Raw genomic sequence first — 17,792 nt, forward strand, 5'->3', positions numbered from 1 at the left:
AAAGTAGAGTTTCCAAAGTTTTCAGCGGTAGATGTTGAAGGTTGTATTTGCCGCTGTGAACACTTCTTCACCATCGACGAGACACCGGCAAATCTCAAACTAAGGCACGCGGTTATACACCTTGAGGGGGATGCGATTGAATGGCATCAATCTTATATGAAAACACGAGGGCTTACCGTGGCTAAATTACCATGGGAAGACTATGTTGTAGCTATTTCGGCTCGTTTCTCTAACGCCATGTTTGAAGATGCAATGGAAGAAATAGCATCTCTTGTACAAATTGTTGATGATATCGATGGCCTACGAGAATATAATTCAGGTTTTGATCGCTTGCTTAATAAGGTTACCATTAGTGAACCATATTCCGTTAGCCTATATGTAAAAGGATTGAAACTAGGAATAAAAGGACCGGTAAAGATGTTCAAGCCTCAAACGTTGCATAAAGCATATGGGTTAGCAAGGCTTCAAACTATCAACAACACGAGCTTGATGAATCGACTTAAAGACATAGAGGATGGTTCACAACGTGATTTTACCAAAATTACCCCTACGTTAAATGCTTCAAAACTATCCTTACTACCAAGTCCAAAAACCGTGCCACCGACTTCCAAATCGGGAACACTTAGCTCAAGACATTTGACGAGCGATGAACTCGAGCTGAAAAGGGCAAAAGGTGAATGTTTCTGGTGTACCGAAAAGTTTGTTCTGGGCCACAAGTGTAAAAAGAGACAGCTCTATATACTTCAAGTGATAGATGATGAAGATCAAGCACCAAAGGGGTTTGTTGAAGATGATGGAGACACTGTTTATTGAATTACTTTTTGAGGGCAAAAAGACGGTTAAGGAGGGAGTATTGTTACGTTATTTATTTTGTTATTAAGTTTAAGGACTATTTATGTTTTTATTTGTTTGTTTGGGTTGCTATTGTAAGTTGAATTCTATTTAAGTTACGTATTATGGAATGAATGGTTATGTTTTGGAGATAAACCCTAGCCTCTCTTTCTAGTTTCTCTGTTAATCGGTTCTTTACCTATCACCGAGGGTTTCAATTTTTTGTCATAAAGACTCGATTTTTATTCAATGTCATCAAGACCCGATTTTTGGCATACAAAATCTTTTCCTTTTTTATTTTCTTAATTTCCATTTTTTATATTTTAACACACCAACAAACTATTTATTTATTTATTTTTCTTATAATAAGTTATTATTTAATTTCCAAGCAGTTTTGTTAGTTCAAAAGACTTTATCTTTGTTTAAACCACTTTTGATGTACTTTAAACACATCGGGTATAGTTTGAAAAGCATTAGAAATATTTTAAACACATTGAATATAGTATGAAAGACATCAGAAATACATCAGCATCAAGATATAGTTTAAAGTTGTTTTGACAACTCATCATAACCTTATCAGAAGTCAACAAACTTAATAGAAGTTGTTCAAACACTTTAAAATCATTTCAAATCACTTTTGAATAGATCATAACAAGTTCCAAAGACTTCAGAATTAGTTTCAAGTTGATAAAAATCATTAGAAACTTATTCTATTCATGATGAGATGTTTAGCGTCTCAATCACGCACAACATTTGTTGCAACATGCATCAAAATATCAACCAACTAAAGTCAAACGCAATCCTTAAATCCAGCTAGTACAAAACTAAAATCCTTGAACAAACAAGACATGCCTATGGTCTTTACCAACGATATATTGGACTATATTATTATTTTTATTAACGTTATTAGTGTGAGCCCACCGACACACCTTAGGTTTCTAAATCTCTAAAGTGGGCCCGTGGGCTCAAACAAATAAACCTTAAATAATAATATAGTCCAATACCATATGCATCAATATGTAACACAGCAATGTACAAACACTCTTCTAAACCTATAACAGACCGCATGATCTTTAAACCTTGGTAACCCCTTCAAGCACACCATTGTCCAACACGTGCTCCAAGGTTGTTGGGTTGAAGGAAACCGAGAAGTCCACCGGTGGACATAGGTTCTGGGTGTGCACATCGAACACCTTATTATGGGAGTAACTTTTTTTCCCACCAGTGCCCGTTGCTCCTTCGATTTTGACTATTCCATCTTCTTGAACACTGCATTTGAACTCTGTAAATTAAATAATGTAGTTACAAACGAATCAGTGTTCATAAACCGTTGAAACAGACAAAACCTTCCAAACCGAGGCAAGTTAGTCGGATTATATTTGATGTTTTTTCATTAATGGAATATGAAGTTATGTGTATCGATATAATATATAAACCATCATTATTATTTTAGAAAACTTAATACAAGTCTAGGGGTGGTAATTTCATGTCATTTTTCCAGATTGTGATGAAAATAATCAGGTTTTGATTTAGTATATGGAGCCTGTTCAAAATACGAGTCAAGTTTGGTTGAGCGGTTAAATTAAAAGGGTTGTGTTCGGGTCTGTTTCCTTAAACAAGTTGACCCGCTTAACCATTAACCCATTTTTTTCAACCCACCAACCCGATTAACCTATTTACAACTTGATTATCACCCACCAACTTGTTTGAAACATTTAGATAAATAGGTTACACAAAGGCCGTGTTCTGGTTAACCTGTTTAACCCCTTTGCTTAAAATAGATCGACCAGCTACCTGTGTAGCTAAACAACTCGAACCGCTAACCCGTTAAACCCAGATTTACAAGTCACTACCCACCAACCCGATTAACACATTTATAACTTAATTATTACCCACCAACCTGTTTAGTTAAACATGTCTACCCACTAACCCGTGTATAACCTGTTAACCCATATTTTTACAACCCACCAACCCAATTAACATGCTTACAACTTGATATATACCCGCCAACCCATCCGACATGTTTAGATAAATGGTTTAAACTTTAAACGGGTTGTGTTTGGGTTGACATGTTTAACCCGTTTATGACCCCTTTAACCCATTTTTCAAAACCTACCAACCCGACTAACACGTTTAAAATATGCTTATTTCCCGCCAAACTGTTTGACACATTTAGACAAGCGGGTCAAATGGGTCGTGTTCAGGTTACACAGTTTTAATTGTCTGTGAGTTATTCAACCTTCATAAGTCATAAGGAGAGGAAAATAAGGAATCCCAAACACACCCTTAGGGTTGATGTTTTTCATAGAAATAAAACTACCAGACGTGTGCAGGTACTTACTCTCGTTCTTCTCAACACCTGGAAAAGCAACGCAAAACAAGAACCTGTCATCATTTTCAGGAATGTCAATGACCCAATAAGTGGCCCGATTAGGCCACTAGCAGCTCTGCCTGAAACCGCTATTCCTTTTTTAGCGACGGGTAGTGTTTTGTTTAGTTCTTCCACAGTGATTGATTCATGCAGACGAACCATTGTCGGATGATTCAAAAGCGTATTATGTCCGGAAAAATCAAAAGGCGGGCCAATGTATGGGACCGAGTTTAGTGGGGCCACAACAATTGGAACTTGATCGGCCCAATCCATGTTAGATCTGAAATTCACAACCCGTTCACTTATTTTGTTAAAAGACTAGATTATAAAAATCTTATCACGCACACAAAAATACATACATACATTAATAGAAAGAATCAATACAAATACAAGACACCGTAGAAAAACAAACCTGTTTCTTCTTGATAACCCCTCCAAAACACCATTGTCCAACACGTGCTCTAAGGTTGTTGGTCCACATGTGCAGGCCAGGAATAGGAAACCGACAAGTCTCCTGGTGGACAGAGATTCTTAATGTGCATATCGAACACCATATTATGGGAATGAATCTTTTTCCCGCCAGTACTCGTTGCCCCATTGACTGTGGTTGTTCCATGATATAATGCTAAATGTTTATGTTTCCCGTGTATATTTTATTTAATATTTTAATAGTTTATGTTCGTTTGTAGTCGAGATTTGTATACTACTAACACTTTTATGTGTCGTAGGCAATGGAAGTTGATCATGATCGAAAAGGGCGAAAAACAAGCTAAAAAAAGCTAAAACGGAGATCCAGAACGCGTCAAGAAAGAACCAGATAGAGAACCGATCAGACCGGACCGGCCCCCTTATTGTGACACGCCGCGCCGTGTGGCCTCAGAGGCTATTGGGGGTCGCGCGGCGCCTATCTATACCTGATGGGATTTTTATTTCGTTTTTGTTACTTGTTGGGCCCTGTTTTCAGTATTTAAGCATCCCTAACTTTAACCTAAACATAACCTGCTGCCACCAGACGAATTTGGAGTTTCTTGGAGCATACTTTCGAGTCTTGTGGTGATTTTGAAGGCAAAAGAACATCCGTGAAGAGCTTTACGTTCAAGATCGAAGACTACGGGTTTTATCGCCTTTAATCTTTCGTTTCTCATTATTTCACCATGTTTTCAGTTTTAATTGTTTTGTTTGATTTATATTACACGATGCTAGGATAAACTTTATAAACGACCTAGGTCGTGATGAACCGTTGTTAGGTTTGATTTTGATTGAGATTTGTTTCGTTATGGATTTTATGTTTTAAGTAAATTGTTGAGTTTGAGTTAATTGATGCATATGATTGCTTGGTTTTATTTACTTGGATTTATTGTTTCACATTGCCCTTGTTAATTGTTTCATAAGATAGGGTTTTGTTAGGTCATTTACTGTGTGTTCTTGACTAGTTTATGATTTATATCGGTTAAAATCATAGAAACAATAAAACTAATTAAATAGATTAAAGTGAGCTGCTAACCTAGAAAGTTGTAAGGTGATAGGTTATTGATAGATCTTTGTTGGTCAGAATTGCTAGATTTAGTTCTTCGTAAGGAGTCCGTCTATGTTTGATTGTCAACTTAGTCTATTAAGTCAATTAAGTCTACTTAACTATCTTCGATTTCCGCGCTGTAAGGTAGGATTTCGCCATAAAGATACTTAAACATAAACTATTAAATAACCGTAAGGATGTTTAATTCATAAAACTGGTGAGTCTTAAAACTTGTTAAAAATCCATAGGCGTCTTCTTGAAGTTCAAGGGTACTGTTCGGGTTTTTTGTCAAGGGTCTATTTTACGATCCCGGTTCCATAACTTAAGTTTCTCATTTAATTAATAACCATAACTTTGGGGATTCTAGCCAAGGTAGTTGTTTTTATCATCTGAATTAATCTAAGTTTTCTTCATAGTTTATTAATTTAATCATTTAGGGTTAAGGTTATAATATTAAATTAATTAGTTTTAAAGTAATGATTATTATTATTATATTAGGGTTTGTTTTACTTAATCAAGTATTAGTTTAATTAGGTTTATTTAAGTAATAATTATTTAATCATTAGTTAGGTTTTAATTAAATAGTTTAAAACTCCCCCTTAAATAATATTATTAAATAGTCGTGTCAGTAAGTCGAGTCTAATTAGCTAGTATACGTAATTTATAGAGTCTCGTGGGTTCGATACCTGGACTTACTTAGCTGTACTAGAGTCGACCGGTATACTTGCCGGTTAGTAGTTTAAGAGTCTAGAGTATTACTTAGTGTCTAGTTTAGCGTAATTTTAATTAATAATTATTTGACTACTTTTAGCACATCAATTTTTTGGCGTCGTTGCCGGGGACTCTTGGCGATTGCGTTATTAGTTTTAATTGGACTTATTTGCTACATATGTGCTATTTGTTTTATTTTGAGTCATAGGAGTCTAATTAAATTTTAGTTTATTTTAGTTCTAGTTTTTATTTTTTGTCTACTTACTTGGTCTGTTGTGTTTTTTAGGTATATGCCACATCTTCGTTCGCAAGGACCACCACTGGCTAGTCTTGAATTTTCTCCGTTGAAGACCGAGGCTAGTTCGTCGGCAGAGAAACAACCGTTAGAAGTTGATTCGACACCAAAATCATCACCAAATAGTTCACCACCAGAAAGTCCGAGAAGTCAACTGGGCGTCCAAATGGCCGACAATAGAACAGTTGCTGCTCAAGCCTTCGATGGCTTAACCGGAAACCAATCATGCATCGTCATCCCCGAGATCAACAATCCCAACTCGTGGCGGATTCCGTCATACGTCATGAACAATATCATTCAAACTAATTAGTTTCATGGGCGTGATGACGAGGATGCACAGGCACACATTAACTGGCTTTACCGCATTTTGAAAACTTTTAATTTACAAGGTGCAACTGACGATGCCATTTTCTTACATCTTTTTCCTTTTTCACTTGCAGGAAAAACGGCTCTTTGGCTTGACACTCAGCCACCTGGCACGTTCACTACTTGGGAAGCACTGCGCTCAGCTTTTATCAAAAGATACTTCCCACCTGCTAAAGCGGATATTCTTCGTGATCAGATTCACTCGTTTCACATGGAGCTGGATGAACAGTATTGTCATGCTTGGGAACGTTTCCAGAACATGCTAGCTCATTGGTCACATAATGGTCTCACACCATGGGCTCTCATGGAGAAATCTATTGGCAAGGAAGAATGTCACCAAATACAACAAGATGTTTGAAATCTTTGCTCAATCTGATTTTGCCAAAGGGCCACATCGCGGGAATTCCACTCCCATCAGCAGTACATCATCATCTTCTCGAGGTGTACACCAGGTTAATCTGGATACTAGTGTGGCTGCTGCTTTGGAATCACTAACTAGAGAGGTGAAGGAGCTTAAGACGAAGGTGGAAAAGTGTGAGTTTTGTAGGGGTGGACATAGCACCTTGGAGTGCTCGTTGATGAATCAAGAGGTCGACTTTGTTGCTGGTCAAAATAGGTTTCCCAACAATTACAACAACAACAATAATCAGAACTGGAACACCTACAAGAACCCAAATCAGGACAACTCCAATTGGCATCCAGCGGGCGCACCACCTAGCTTCCAAAATTCTTATAATCAAGGACGAGATCAGTATTTAGATAATAATAATACCAATGGTTCTAATGTTCAAAATAATGTGCAGGATTCAAACGGTGGAATGGGACGATTAGAGGATATGATGAAGCAAATCTTGGAGAGAGATCAAGTTACACAGAAAAAGTTTGTCGAACACGATTTACTCTTCAAGAATCAACAATCGCCGTTGCTTGACCTCCAAAGGTCTGTGGGCGATATTGCTCACCGTCTAGATGAATTTCCTCAGAGACAGTTTTCTGGTACTACTCAGCTAAATCCGGCCGCTTAATTGAAAGCAATCACTACTCGTAGCGGAAGGGTTTTGGGTCCCGTGGTTGTTAAAAAAAGGGTTGAAGTTGAAGAAGAGGAAATGGTGGATGAAGAGATTGAGATGGAGGCTCCAAGTAAGCCACAAGGTAAAACACCAACTATTGAGCCACAAGTTGAGAAAAAGCCGGTTGAGTTCCAGCCACCACCCGATATTGATCTTGCCCATGTTTCGTATCCCGCTCGTCTCAAGCATCAAAAATACACGATGGAATACGGGCATTTTCTGGATATGTTCAGACAGTTTAAGATTAATCTTCCATTTATTGAAGCTCTCTAACACATGCCAAAGTACGTGAAGTTTTTGAAAGATTTAATTAAGAGGAAAGATCGGTTGGGAGAGGTTTCATCTATTCCACTTAGCGGGGATTGTTTGGCGGTAGTGTTGAATTGGGTCCTGGAAAAGTAATAGGATCCGAGTGTGTTTACAATCCCGTGTACGTTCGGAAGTGATATGATGAGTCAAGCATTGGAGAATTTGGGTGCGAGTATTAATCTTTTGCCATATTCGTTGTATGAGAAGTTGAAGTTGGGCGAGTTTACACCGACTCGTATGTCGTTGTCATTGGAGGATCGTTCGGTTAAATATCCGCGAGGTATTATTGAGAATTTGCTAGTGAAGGTAGACAAGTTTGTGTTTCCGGTCGATTTTGTGGTACTTGACACGGAGGCCGACGAGAGAGTTCCCATTATTCTTGGTCGCCTGTTTTTGAGAACGGCAAAGGCTCTTATAGATGTGTATGATGGGAGGATCACACTTTGGGTTGGTGATGAGAATGTTACTTATGATGTTGCTAAGTCGATGAAGCACATGGGCGATAGTGATTATTTTAGTGGTCCATGCCATTCGGTGCATTTTCTTAATTCTTTTATTCCGGGTTTGGATATGTGTCTTGATTATATTTGTGGAGCCGATTTAGTTGGGATGGATGTGGAGGAAGAGTTAACGGATATTATGGAGGATAGTGAGGAAGAAGTGGTAGATGACGTTTCATGCTTGGCGGAGATTATGGTGGTTAGTAAGGTTATTTGTGAAAAGGAGATAGAAAAACCCGCTCCGTAGGAATTAAAGGTTCTTCCGTCACATTTTGAGTATGCTTACCTTGAATAGGGCTCGAATTTGCCCGTTATTGTTTCTTCTAAGTTGACGGAGGAAGAAAAGTCAAAGTTGATTGAAGCGTTGAAGTCGCATAAAGGGGCGATTACATAGACACTTTTGGATATTCAAGGTATTAGCCCAGCTTATTGTACCCACCAGATTTTGATGGAAGATGAGTATAAACCGGTGGTTCAACCCCAAAGGCATCTTAACCCGAATATGCAAGAGGTTGTCAAGAAAGAAGTTCTTAAGTTGATAGATGTCTGACGGGTGGTCCATGGGACAACCCTTAAGTGATTTAAATTAGTTAATATTCATGCGTTTACTCGGTTTATCTTGTTGAATTAGATAACTACGTTTACTCGTATAATGGTAGGTAGGAAAAGCTATATGATGAAATTACGAGAACTTGGGCGAAAACGGTGAATAAAACGGACTTTGAACGAGAAAGTTATGACAAAAATAAGGAGGCAATGCTAAAGCCACCGTAGCTTACGGTAGCCACCGTAAGCTATGGTAGGATCTGAAGAAAAAACCCACCGTATGGCAGATTAAAGCTACTGTAGAGCTTTTGGAAGTCACCGTAAGCTATGTGGCCACCGTAGCTTATGGTGGGCGCGACACAGGAGTTGTAACTGCTCTTATTTACTCGTATTTGGGACGGCTTTTCATATTATGAACACATCTTTTCATCTAGAGACGACCCAAGGGCGATTTTTGGAGATTATTGATCAATTGTAAGTGTGGTAATCATTGGACGCTTGTTTTTAATTCGTATGACAATTATAATTGAGGGGATGACAAACCGAATCATTCTCGGCTAAACTCCTTCGTGTTTTCCCTCAGATTGTAAGGTTTACTATGTTTGTTTGGTTGAATGTTTAGACAATTTCTGAGATAATATTTGATCTTATTGATTTCGTTATTATGGTGTTTGTGTATTGGTTGATAGATTGTTAGTTTATCGATTTTGTTTTCTAAACCATCAGTTCTTGGTGCTTTTAGTAATCGAGATTAATCGGGAGGGGTTTAGGGTTGGATAAACTAGTTGGTTTTTGAGTGATTACCTTGCGTTATATAATCCAAGTACTTGATCTTTAATTATCGCAATCGTTTACATAAACACGAGCTCAGTTTAAACATTAACTGTAACATTCATGGAAACCTGAAACTGAGGGAAGACATATTTTCTCATATTGCTTAAAACTCGTTTATTTGCTTTAGTTCTTTATTGTTAATCAAATCAACCAACAAAATACTTGAGTTTATTTTTTGCATTTAGTTTAAATATAAATTAGTTACAAAGCTACTTAGTAACATATTTTCCACAAACTCCCTGTATTCAGTACCCGCTTACCACTATCTAACTAGTTGTATTCGGTTTATTTTTGAGTGAGTCTTTGACTTCACGTCAAATTTTGGCGCCGTTGCTGGGGAGAAGTGCGCAACATGTGTTAGCTTTAGTAGTTTTTGTTTGTTATTTTCGGGTTTACGCTGGTTGTGTTAGTGTGCAGGTACCTACATGTGTGTGCATACTAGAAGATCTAACAGGTCATCACCACTAGTAATCGATCCCGAAATTGACAGAACGCATCGAAGAAAACGAGTCTTACTCAAGAAGAACAAGTTTCTTGGTTCTCCAACTGCATTAAACAGCAACATGGATTCACCAGTTCCCACTTCGGGTCAACCAATCCCGACTACACCTCCACCAAATCCACCTCAACCGATCACTACTGATATACCTACAACATCAAGTGAATTGCAACCACCACCCACAACCGAACCCATCACTGCTCAGTACACCTACGCAACATCATCCACATTGCCATCTATTTCCAACCTTTTTCCTACCTTTGGTGCATCATCTTCTTAACAAAACCAACCACCAACCTTTCAACAATCACAGTCAAGCTACCAATATCAACCCCAACCTTTCATGCAACATTCAAGATCACAAGGTGACGGATACGGGTATGGGTTTGACAGTGAATTCGAGGGGTATGAAGTGGAAGGCTACTACATGGGAGGTGATGGAAGAAAAAGGGTAAATTCGAGAAATTTTGGTTATGGTCAATGGCAACAACCGGAACCGTTGCAAGATTTTAATCGACAACAACCACTGCCGGTTGTCCAACAAAGCGTTCAACCACCACTGATTCAACAACAAGTTCGACAACAACCACCGGTTGTTGTTCATCAACAAGTTCAACCGCCACCGATTGTTCAACAACCACAAGGGAAACCTCAAGATCAACAATTTCAACAACAAATGCCCCAACCACAGTTTCAACAATAATTTGTGCAGCCAAGGCCCGTTTATAGGCAAATGAGTCAACCAAGAGTACCAATGGGGGTACCAAGAAGGCATGCAAGAGAATGGTGAGGGGGATTGAAGCCAATTTCCGACAGGGTTCAACTCAAGCAAGGTACAGTGCTCCCAAGCACACTTTCCTAATAAGCTAATTCCAAGCAAGGAGTTGATATGACCATTGAAGAACAAGGTTGCTCGTTGGATTATGTCGGCTGATACAATCAAGAAGATTGAAGTCTGCTTAGTAAAGCATACCCGGAAAACTGTTCTCCGGCACACTTCAAGGTTACCAAGTCTAGCAAGGAAGGCAGAGCACAAAGTCTACTCGGAGAAGTTTACTTCTACAAAGCCTACCCGGAAGACTTGTTCTACACTTAGGATTATTTTGAATATGTAATTTGCATATGTACGAGATATTTAGGATTTCTAGAAGGAATGACAGCTGTCCAGAGGTGTTAGGCCTATAAAAGGACTATTTAGGGAACACCTCTGGCGGCGGCTGAATACGATACTAAGTGAGAATATTTATTGAGCGACGGCCGTTCTTAGCATTGTACGGACAAACTTTCCCATCAAGAAACCCTAGATAGATTATCATTTGTATGATTAACTCTATATAAATGGAAATATTTTGAGTGAATCTTGTGTGTTAGTTAATCTTATTTGATTGCTCAGCAACTAAGTCGTTTGTTATTGATTCCGCCTTTATCAAACGGTTTTCTTTCTAAATATAGCAACTCATCATTAACTATTTTGTCAACACATTATTGTGTGAGTTATGACTTATTTGTTAATGATCTACCTACAATCGGGAACCTGACAAGTGGTATCAGAGCTAGTCACTGCTATTTTAGTAAGAAATTGTTGCTGATTGAATATTTGAAAAACAATGACGTAAGCAGAACACTGTTCCATTAAAGAGTGACGTCAGCTGCTCTGTTCTTCATTTCTGTCCAGATTTACATCTTTCTGGTGTTTTCTCTTTCTTATTTCAACTAAAGTTTAAATCTTTACCTCTGATTCTTGTTCTATTCGCACCAGATTCATCATATCTGAACCACCGGTTTTCAGATCTGACTGTTTTTAAAACTTGTCTTTTACAAATCAACTGATTTTGATTCTTTAAATGTCTGATTACGAAGAACAAGAGGTGTCTACTAATAAGATTCCTAGACTCTATGGATAGGAAAACTTCACAAAATGGAAGATCTTATTTGAAGCAGCCGTTTGCTATAATGATGTGGATATGTGGAATTCAATCAAGAACGGTCCATAAGACACTACTGATGGTGCTAATGCAACTGCTGCTGTAAGAGACAGAATGAGGAAAGTGGATGACAGGGCCTTAGCCATGATAAAGCTAGGTCTGTCATGGGAAATATTGACCAAAGTTGCACATCACACCACAGCTAAGGCTATGTATGATGCCATCCTTGAAATGTTTGAGGGAAACGCTGAATTGAAGAACATAAAGAAGCAAAGACTCAAGCAACATCTAGAGAGGTTCAAATATAAGGAAGGAGAGAGATTGAAGTCAATCCTGGAAAGACTCTTTGCAATTGTAAATGAGCTAAGAACCGCTGACTATGTCATGACTGATTTTGATTTGAATACCAAGCTGCTTAACTCAATGCTCAAGGAATGGTACACTGCTTGCAAATTCATCCTTCAAAAGCCAAATTTCAATGATCTGAAAGTGGATGATGTAGTGTGCTTCCTTCAAGCTGCAGAAATTGAAATGATTGAGAATGAAATGATAAAAGAAGAGAAGCCATGTTTCCAGGTCACTAATGCTCTCATATCACCAATGGGCAACTTGTCAACCAAAAATCAACAACAGATTCCCATCATTGAAGAACCAGTTGAGCATGGTGTTGATACACCTAAGTCTTTTGTTGGTGGTAGTACAAGTCATCATGGAAACCAGCAAAGGTTCAATGTCCAACTGATGGATGATACTAATTCTACCTCAATGGCAAGTGGACAGGTACCTTACACTGGTGGAGGAAGTGGCCAAGGAAATGAAACACAGGCTTTGCTCACCATGTTTACAGAATCATACAATGCTTTAGTAGCAAAAAATCTGATTCATACAAGTGTCATCCAGGATGATCTTGAACAGATAGATGCTGATAATTTGGAAGACATGGATTTGAAATGGCAAGCAGCCACGTTGGCTCTTAGAAGCAAAAGGCTATACAACAGGACTGGTAGATCACTTCTATCAGGGCCAAATGAAAGAATTGGTTTTGATAAGTCAAAAGCCATTTGCTATAACTGTCAACAACCTGGTCATTTTGCTAGAGAATGTAACATGCAAAGGAATTTTCAGATGAACCAGTAACAAAACCAGTCAAGAAATCAGCAGCATCAATATCAACAGAATCAGCAGAGAAACAACAATCCCAACAACTTCAATAACTACAATCCCAACTTCAACAACCTTCAACAGTCTCAAATGAATAACAATCATCAAGTTGTGCCTCAGAATCAAAATTTTCAAAGAAACAACAATCAAAACCTTCAAACTAGGCCAAACAACTCAGTCCCAACTAATCAAAATCAACCCAGAAATCAAGGAAATGTGGCTGTCACCACACAAAATGAGGGTAGTTTTGATTGGAGCAATCATGAAGAAGACATTGCAGATGACATCAAGAGGGAAAATGTGGCATTCATGGCCTTGATTGAGAAAGAAAATGGATCATCATCTCAGGTATACTCTGCTCCTACTATCGATTTGAATGAAATAAACAATGAATTGAAAACAAAAGTAGGCAAGCTTGAAAGTGAGTGTTTTAGGAAGCAAAGTATCATCAATGGATATGAGGCAGGTGAGTTGATAAGTGAAGAAAAGATTAAAAGTTTAGAAGAAGATTGCATAAGTAGTTACAGAGCTCAGAAAAGATACACCACTGAGATTGATGGATTGAAGAAGATGATTGTTGAAGAAAAGGTGCATAACACAAAGCTGCATGCAGAGAATGAATTCTTGAAGAACTTGGTTTCCACAGGAAACATATGTGGTATTCTAAACCAAGTAAGTGAGAAAGACAAATATAAAGCAGTTCCACTACCCTTCAACAACAACTTTATGCCAAAAGTTGATAAAGAGAAAAGAGATGCATATCTACAACAATTCAGAGATGTTTTTCATGACAAAGAAGAATTTGTTGATTTATACAAGAATGTTGAGGTGAATGTAAAAGGTGAGTTTATGGTTAAGGAAGAGATGAAGGAAGAAAAATCAATTGGAGCTCAAGTATCTGAAGATGACTTTGATTCTGATGATCTCAATCAAGATGATTTGAGTGACTTAAGTGATCAGATCACTGATAAAGAAATCAAAACTGCTGAAAGGGGTAGAAAAGTGAAGAAACCTGAATCAATTGACAAACTTCCATTGTATCCACCTATCACACCAAGAATGAAGAAGAAAAATGAAAGAATGAAAAGAGAACATGTGTCTTTTGATATTTGTGAAAGAAAGAAGATAAGCTACAATGCAGTGAGGCCTCCAAGCAAAGCTGTGTTGGAAAGGATAAAACAAAACAACAAGAAAAAGGTGACTGAAGCTGTTGATGTTGAAAACTTTATCCCAGTTTACCCAGTCTTTTCTAGTCATGAGGTGCTGGATGTTGGAGAAGTGGAAACCATGGAGGAATATGAGAAAATACAGTCAAGGCATAGAGAAAGTCAAGATGAGGAACCTATAATTTTGGAAAAGATTGTCTTTGTCAAAAACAAGATAGAAAGACAAGATATCAAGATTGAGGAATTTGTTCCTTTTTCAATTGATTATGATGGTCTGAAGACTCAGAAGACTCTTGGAGTTAAATCACCTAAACCAAGTGAAAGATTCAAGAAACCAAGTGAGCATGAAAGATATAAAGGAAAGGTTTGGTGCAAGAAGTGTGATGAGTATGGTCATCACACAGACTCATGTAATGAGAGATTCAACTTCAAACCTTTTCATGTCCCAGATGAAACAAAGTATGGACAAGACTTTGTTTTGTACAAGAAAAAGTATGATGCATACCTGGGAAAGGGAAAGGTGTGTGAAAAGGAAACAATAAGTGCTGATGAATTGAAATCAGCTAAGGAGACAAGGAAAGAAAAGAAAAATGAGGTCAAGTCAAAGAAACCTATAACTAAATCAGCAAGAAGAAGTGTCTCTCCTAAGAAACTAGAAAAGGTTGTGAAAAGGAGTTTCCAACCCATGAGAAGTATTCCCAACAAAGACACACAATCTATGAAGTCTGATGATTCTCAAGGATCATCAGGAAGTGATAAGACAAAGAACAGAGGTATCTTTCCTAGAAAGAAACCAACTGAACTCACTGGTGATGAAAAGTATCTTTTGAAACATGGTTATGAACCACAAGGTTTTCTTTGGAAACCCAAGGTTGAAACCAAAGTTGAAAAGATTGTTGATGTGAGAAACTATTCTGAAAAGAAAGATTATGTTGTGCAAGAAGCTGACAGTGCAGATGGTGAAAGCAAGAACACCACTTCATTTGTGAAAACTCCAAGAGAGTGTAGTTATGAAACTGACAACTCAGATAATCTTGAAGTCACTCATGAAGATCCTGAACCAAAAATACTCACTTCCCATGCTGCCACTGAAATTGAAATTGATGAGCTGCAAGTTGAAATAGCTTGCACTTCATCACTCAACTGATCAAATTTTTCTTTTGTGCAGGAACAGTCCACTGCACTGAATGACATATGGTACATGGATAGTGGATGTTCTACACACATGACTTGTGACAAGAGGTAACTTGTGAATTATGAAGAAAAGTTTAAGGTCCTGTGGCATTTGGAAGTGATGAGAATGGAGGAAAGATTGTTGGAAAAGGAATATTAACCAATGGAAAGGTTTCATTTAACAATGTGTTTCATGTTGAAGGACTCCAGTATAATCTGCTTAGCATATCACAAATGTGTGATAAGGGTTACAAAGTTGGTTTTGATGACTCACACTGTTTCATCTTAAAACCTAAATTTGTAATCCCACCTGAAATGATTATGATGATGGCCCAAAGAAATGGCAACTTATATGAGCTTAATATGAAAGAAATTGTTTCAAGGGGTGGTACATGTTTTGTTTCCAAAGCCACTGAAAATGAGTCAAAATTGTGGCACAGGAAACTATGTCATGTGAATCTGAAGAACTTGAACAGACTTGTTAAGGGTGATCATGTCATTGGCTTACCTACAAGAGAGTTCAAACTGGAAGATCATTGCAGTTCATGCTAGAAAGTCAAGCAGCACAAATCTTCTCATAAGACAAAACTCATCAACTCAATTGATCAAGCACTTGAATTACTTCACATTGATCTTTTTGGCCCTGTGAGTGTGCCAAGTATAGGAAAGAAAAGATATTGTCTTGTGATCATTGACGATACTCAAGATATACTTGGGTTTATTTCCTAACTACAAAGGATGAGACTACAGAGTTGATTAAGGGCTCTGTGACAATGATTGAGAACAAACTGAATAAAAAAGTTAAATTAATGAGAAGTGATAATGGCACTGAGTTCAAGAATGGAGTCATGGAAGAATTCTGTAGATAAAAAGGAATATTTCAGCAATTCTCAGCTCTTAGAACTCCTGAACAAAATGGTGTTGCAGAAAGAAGAAATAGAACACTTATTGAAGCTGCAAGAACCATGTTAGCAGATGCAAATCTACCAGTTACATTTTGGGCTGGAGCCATAAATATTGTCTGCTATGTTCAGATCAGGGTACTTGTTAACAAAAGGCATAACAAGACACCATATGAAATTTTCAACAATAGAAAGCCTTATATCAATTTTTCAAGCCCTTTAGATGCAAATGTTTTCTTCTGAACACCAGGGATTACTTGAACAAGTTTCAAACTAAATCCTGGGATTGCTTCTTTGTTGGATATTCAACACACTCAAAAGCTTACAGAGTATATGTGAAAGACCATTTGAGTGTTATTGAATCATCTGACATCATCTTTAATGAGAATCAGTTCAATACAGTTGATGGTGCAGCATGCCTGTTTGATCATGAAAAATTGATAAGATCTTTCAAGATTTATCCTGAAGACTTTGATGACTCATTCTACAAGACCAGTGTGTTTGAAGAGAAAAAGAAGAAAACATTGGACTTAGAAGAGCTGTGGAAGAAGGTTGCTAATAAAGAAAAGGAATATACATTTGTAAAGGGTCCCTCAAATGATATCGTTGAACAAGTTCAAGACAATGATCAAAGAAACAATCATAGTCCAGAACAAGATAATACAGATGTCAATCTAGACAATCAAGAAGTGAATAATGATCAAGTTCAGAATGAGGAGAACCCAAGCAACCAAACCATTGAAGAAGAAGTTGTATCAACAGCAAGATTTCAACATTTTTTTGAAAGAATGAATATAGGAAACAATGGTGCGTCTTCCTCAAGATAGTACAATGAAGAAGCACCAGAGTTTCATGATGTTGAAACAGAATTGGTCATTGAAGAACCAGATCTCAATGAATCAAATCTTGACACAAATATGTCTGCAGAAATGATAGTTCAAACCCCTTATGTTGAAAAGAATCATTCCTCTGAAAACATCTTTGGAGATATAAATGAAAGAGTTACTAGAAGCCACTCTGAAATTGCAAACATCTGCGTATACTCCTACTTTCTATCCCAAAGAGAACCAAAGAACATTGTTCAAGCTCTAAAAGACAACAGTTGGGTGGAAGCAATGCAGGAGGAATTGGCACAGTTCAGAGATCTACATGTTTGGGATCTGGTTGATAGGCCAAGAAACAGATATGGCTGAAAATGATCAACCGAAGTATCCCTTTGAACAGAAGCACAATATGTGCTCCATGTTGCAGATTACTCCTGACAATGAGGAGGTGGCGATGATGATGATAACATAGCTGTTAAGATCAAATGTTCGTTTTGCCTTCACCGAGTGCCGAATCAGTTATAGAAATCATTCACTTGATTTCTGGCGCTCAGCAAGACTGTATGATGACATAAATGGTCGAAGGATTGAAGCTACAGTGGCAAGACAAGAAATTTGAATCACAGAACAAATGATCAGAAGATGCTTACAATTACACGATGATGACCACAATCATATCAACTAGAAATTCAATACTGATCACCTGCTGAGAATTTTTGAACAGACTATGGGATACCAGGGGATAGTGCATGATGGGCAATTTCAGAAGGGAATGTTCCCTTTGATATACAGA

At 37.8% G+C, this 17,792-nt stretch overlaps 1 pseudogene; it reads right to left on the bottom strand.

Annotated features, from left to right (window-relative positions):
- Positions 1-1,904: 1,904 nt before the first annotated feature.
- On the bottom strand, positions 1,905-3,818 carry LOC143571658 (alpha-crystallin domain-containing protein 22.3-like; annotated as a pseudogene).
- Between the last annotated feature and the right edge of the window lie 13,974 nt (positions 3,819-17,792).

Source organism: Bidens hawaiensis, unplaced genomic scaffold (assembly GCF_021521415.1).
Source record: "Bidens hawaiensis isolate Kalapana, Puna unplaced genomic scaffold, B.hawaiensis_p1.1 tig00001336_1, whole genome shotgun sequence".
NCBI classification, from domain to species: Eukaryota; Viridiplantae; Streptophyta; class Magnoliopsida; order Asterales; family Asteraceae; genus Bidens; species Bidens hawaiensis.